Source organism: Apodemus sylvaticus, chromosome 7 (assembly GCF_947179515.1).
Source record: "Apodemus sylvaticus chromosome 7, mApoSyl1.1, whole genome shotgun sequence".
Taxonomy (NCBI): Eukaryota; Metazoa; Chordata; class Mammalia; order Rodentia; family Muridae; genus Apodemus; species Apodemus sylvaticus.
Window position 1 is genome coordinate 14,341,752 of NC_067478.1, and position 5,536 is coordinate 14,347,287.

Sequence of the window (5,536 nt, forward strand, 5' to 3'; positions counted from 1 at the left end):
AAACCAAACCAAACCAAACCAAACAAAAAAAACCCCAAATTTCCTGATTTTTCTGACTGTTGATTCTGTGTATTGGGACATAATGAACACTTTGACTAGAAATGCAGAGGCAGCTAATTTTCTTTTAAACATACTGTAGGGGGCGAGCATGGCTGGCCATCAGCCAAGCTCAGAAACTGAGCAGCCTGGCAACAGGGGTGGCTCCCTGAGCCTGAGGTTCCAGGATGGCTGCTGCATCAGCGTCTAAGTATAATTCACACTCCTTGTTGAATGCATCCATTATGAAGGTATCTCAAGATGAAGTCAATCAAGATGTGAGACCGTGCCTGGACTCCCAGGGAATTACCAATCACTGATAAAGAAGTTATTTTCATATGTCATTTCAATGGCTTCATTAAGGAAAGAATTCACATAAGAAATTATCATCTTTATTTAACAAGTTTGGAAACGGATTAGAGAAACCTGAGGTTCGAATTGAAGCAGGAAGGCCAAGCAGAAGAGATGTTTGAGATCCTCATAAAACAAGCCTTTCTGGGCTGGAGAGACGGCTTAGCTGTTAAGAGTACGGACTGCTCTTCCAAAGATCCTGAGTTCAATTTCCAGAAACCACATGTGGCTCAAACCATCATAATGAGATCCCATGCCCTCTTCTGGTGTGTCTGAAGACAGTGACAGTGTACTAATATAAATAAAATACACCCTCCCCCCCAAAAAAAAAAGAAAAAAGAAAATACCTGTCTTTCCAGTGGCACACAATCTGCCATTATTTGCATTTGTAAATGAAGAGAAGTTTAACAAGGGAGGGTGGACTGTTTATACTCCAGTTGAAGAATACAGAAGGCAGGGCCTGCCCAATCACCATTGGAGGATAACTTTTATTAATAAGTGCTATGAACTCTGTGAGACATACCCTGTACTTTTGGTGCTTTCCTATGGGACCTTAGATGATGACCTTAGGAAAACTGCAACTTTTAGATCCCCAAATCAGATTCCTGGACTGTCTTGGATTCACCCAGAAAACAAGCTGGTCATTATGGGCAAGCTCACTCTCTTGTTGGTATGAGTGGTAAAAGAAACAAAGAAGACAAGAAATACCTGGATGTGATCAGGGAAACTATCTAACAAACATCTAAGCTCACGGTTGTTTTTTTTTGGGGGGGGGGGGGGAAGGAAAGGGTTTATTTCGCTTATACTTCCACACAGCTGTTCATCACCAAAGGAAGTCAAGACTGGAACTCAAGCAGGTCAGGAAGCAGGAGCTGATGCAGAGGCCATGGAGGGATGTTACTTACTGGCTTGCTTCTCCTGGCTTATTCAGCCTGCTCTCTTATAGAACCCAAGACTACCAGCCCAGGGATGGCACCACCCACAAGAGGCCCTCCCCCCTTGATCACTAATTGAGAAAATGCCTCACAGTTGGATCTCATGGAGGTATTTCCCCAACTGAAGCTCTTTTCTCTATGATAACTCCAGCCTGTGTCAAGCTGACACACAAAACCAGCCAGTACAGTGCCCTTCGTCCCCAAGAGCATCTCGTTGGGTTGCACCTGACAGGCATCCTCTATTAGAACTGCAGCAGCATATGTAGTCCCCTCAGAGTTCCTCTTAGTCATTCTGGTGAATTTTCAAACCTGAGCAGAGGGGTCTGGGAAGCTCTGAACTTGCAGCCAGCTGGTTGGAGTCCTAATACTAATGCCAGGGTTCAGTTGCAGCATTTAAAGACACAGAAATGCTTAACTTTATCAGACTCATAGACAGCAGCAGAATTTTTATTTTTATCACATAAAAAAAGATGCCCTTTTCTCACAGCTTGCACGTCTGGCTGTTCTATGGCTACACTTGTTTCCTGGTTATATTGTGGGGCTGGATCTCTCTGGCCCTTTAAAGAATTGTTTTTCAATCCCTATTTATAGTTTTTTTTAAAGGAATTTGTGTATTTTTTTTATATGTACGCATGTGTGTGCCTGATTGTATGCATGTGCATCATGTGTGCACAGATGCCCGAGGAGGTCAGAAATAGGCATAAGTTCCCCTGGAACTGGGATCACAGGCAGCGGTAAGCTGCATGGGGTGGGTGCTGGGGACCAAAGATGGGTCCGTAGGAAACACAAGAGGCCCTGTGTGCCCTCCTCCAGGTCAACAATTGCTAGCCATATCTCTACCCCTTATTTATAGCTTTAACTGGAGATTCTTCAAAGGCGTGCTTTCAGAAACTGACTACCGAAGAGGCTGCTCAGCACCTGGGCTAGAGACCTACGTAATCCAAATCCATCCAGGGCACCCAGAGGCACAAAGGGTACCTAGAGGTGACAGAAAAACCCATTAGGTCTGCCTAATGGGTTGGGAAGGGAACACCTGGGTCTTCCTACAAGGCTGGGGTGGGGGGACAGAGGGGAAGGGGGATGGGTGGGAGAGGGGCCAGGGAGTCTGCCTACAGGGCTGGGAAAAGAACAGTTGGATCTGCTTGCAGACTTGAGAATGGAAATCCAGAAGCCTATAGGAAGGGCAAGCAGGGTGACACAGCACTTGAAAATCTTCGGCCTCTAGCCACCTGCTTGATGGACAGGGAGGTGGCCTGCTAGTGGAATCTGCACTGGAAGCATCTAAGGAGGAGATCTTTGCAGCCAGCATTGAGGTGGAGGAAGGCTAGGCTGCCTTAAGGAAGGTAAGGGGACCTTGCCCCAGTCTCTGCTTCTGCGGAGTGGGCCAGTGCTCTGAAACATGAGAAATGCAGAGCAGAGCATCTCCATTGCAGAAGTTCAGCCCCCAAGAGTCCAGATGAGAGAAAGCTATTTACCCTCGCCGGCAACACTTCCACGAAGAAGGAGAGAGAAGAGCCGATTGATTCTTTAAACCTAATTTCAACTGTTATAAATGTTTGAAAGGTTTGCAAAGTGGTTTTCAATATTTCATCACCCATTTGTGTGAACATGTTTTCTCTTTGGCGGGCCTCACCCTGAGAAGAGCTGGAGAAAGAAGGTGGAGGGGCAGAAATGATGAATCCAAAAGGGCTGACCTCTCCCGGGCAACCGGCAACACGCCCACGGATCTACCCAACGTTTACAGGTGGCCCACATTAATTCTTCCCAGGAACTTTCTAGTTTGCTCTTCACTTTTGGGTTTTGCTTTGTTTCGTCCATGCTGGCCTCTAACTTATCACAATCCTCCTGCCTCAGCCTCCCAAGTGGTAGGATTATAGGTGTTAGCCCAAATGTCTCTCTGGCATCTATTCTGCCTAAATTACATGACACAATTTAAAGAACACATAATGCTGCCTGCTAAACCATATGTCCATCACAGGCTGCATCACAACTACCTTTAAAAACAGAAAAAATGACCAACCTTGTGACAGGAGACTCATTATTAGAGTATAGTGTTTGAGAAAGGTTTCGTTGTTGTAGCCCTTAGAACATGCTGGCTAAGGGTGTGTAGTGAGCACACACAGACCCACCAGCTACCCACCACAAGCAGTGCACACAACTGTGGGCAGTACCTGCCGCTTGACACAGACAACGATGACTATAAGTGGCTTGTGTGTTTGCTGCGTAAACCCTTTATTGTGTTTCAGAGCACTTACCTTCTGCCTCTGGAAAAAAAAAAGTTTACTGTAGACAGGAGATGGTAACAGTGTCCGACATCTTTTTCCAGCGTCTGGTTTGCATTGAGAATATCCATTGAATAACCCACCCAGTCCACTTGAGACACTGGTCCAGGCTGACTTCCCTCTGTGACTTATGCAAGGAGTATTTAGAGGAAGAGTCGTATGTTTGCTGGGGTTGCAGTACTGACAGGAATGTAACTAGGAATTGCTATCTGCCATCTAGTCTTGCAGCAAGAGTCTGACATGGAGGTCAAGTGGGTAAGAAGGAGTGGGGTGTATGTCTTAGTGTTTTACTGCTGTGAACAGACACCATGACCAATGCAAGTCTTATAAAGGCAACATTTGATTGGGACTGGCTTACAGGTTCAGAGGTTCAGTCCATCATCATAAGCTCACGGTTTATGATGCACAGCCCTGTGTAAATGCAGGGGCCAGGAAGGCAACAGGAGGATATGAAAGTGATGGTGCAGGGCAGAACCCTGAACTTTCATTTCTTAGACATTAATAATATTCACGTTGTATGAGAATCTTTTAAAAAACTCAAGGATATGTTTATCCCAACATAGAAGAATCTCATTGGTTGTCCAGTTTGGAGTCTACTCATGGGTTAGAACACATCAAGCCTCTTCTGACAGGTGCCACTCAAGCTGCAGACAAAGTTTCTTCAGGGAAGAGCTGAGTGCTCGTAGACTGCAGTGACAGATGGGACAGGACTGCTCAGCTGATGTCCCTGGCCATGCTGATGCTGGGTAGTTTCTACAGAAGTATTGAAGGCGTTGAGATATTGGTACAGAAAGAGTGGTGAAGTTTCAGATATAAATTTGCATCTAGAACAGGACATGGTGATAGAAACCATGCAGATGCTGACCGAGCCCCTATTTTTCGTCAGTTCACTGACCGTGTGTGGCAGATGTGGAAACAGCTCCCCGCAGCTTTTAAGTCCAATGAAGACATTTTGGTTACCATTTGATCACCTGTACAGCTGCCAATTGGGTACTTTCTTATTCAACTGTGAATCGGCTCGAGAAAGACAGAAACTTACAGAAAGAAGATACAGAAGCTGTTGTTTCTGTCAGTTTCTGTATGGCCGTTAATTAACAGCAATAAAGACAAATGCGAAAACCCCTGCTACACAAAAGAATCAATCGGGTTTATATCCAGTTGCCTGTATGTGTCCCTTGGAACTGTGGGTGAATTACTTCATTCGATGGAATCCCAGGATCAGGCAGCAACAGCCCAGCCCAGAGCAGCACAGCATGGAGCTCTTGGCCTTGGGTGATGATTGTATAAAGAGACTTGAGGAATTGCAGCTGGCCGACTCCACCCAGCTTGCTGATGCCCCCACTTCACCTCCCAGTTCTTCACAGATGATGCCCCGTGTGCAAACTCACCTCTGAGGGCATCCCTGGCACTGCACTTCAACTAGACAAGTGAAATAGTTGACTCTCATTCTGGGCACGAGCACAAGGTAGATATGAAGTATCTGACTCCATTTAGAAGTTGAACTAACCTCTTAGACTTTTGAGTATGTGCTTCCTGTAACACATATGAGAAGAAATCGACGGCGTCGGTGTGGCAGTCATAAGGAAGGAGTAAAGAGAGGGTTTTTTTTTAAATGCTCACACTTTTTTTATACAAAGCACTTTTGCAAAGATAAAGGTTAAATTTAATTTACCTCTACATAAATTCTACATATACAGTATATATTTTGTGGGCTTAATTAAAATGTTATTTTAAATCCAGGGAGGAAATTTGCTTTAAAATGGATTTTCCTCCAGCTGCTTACAACAGTTGCTTTGGATTATGTAAAATTAATCCAAATGTGAAAGGTGAGTATTACTGCCACAGCCAAACTGCACTCTGCTCCCTAGGCAGATTCCAGGAGCAAGGCATTTGAATAATTGCCAGTTTTTACACCACCATGAGTGTAAAAGG

The 5,536-nt window shown here is 45.0% G+C and overlaps 1 pseudogene; it reads left to right on the forward strand.

Annotated features, from left to right (window-relative positions):
• The first annotated feature begins 224 nt into the window (after positions 1-224).
• On the forward strand, positions 225-4,998 carry LOC127689518 (myotubularin-like; annotated as a pseudogene).
• Positions 4,999-5,536: the final 538 nt, after the last annotated feature.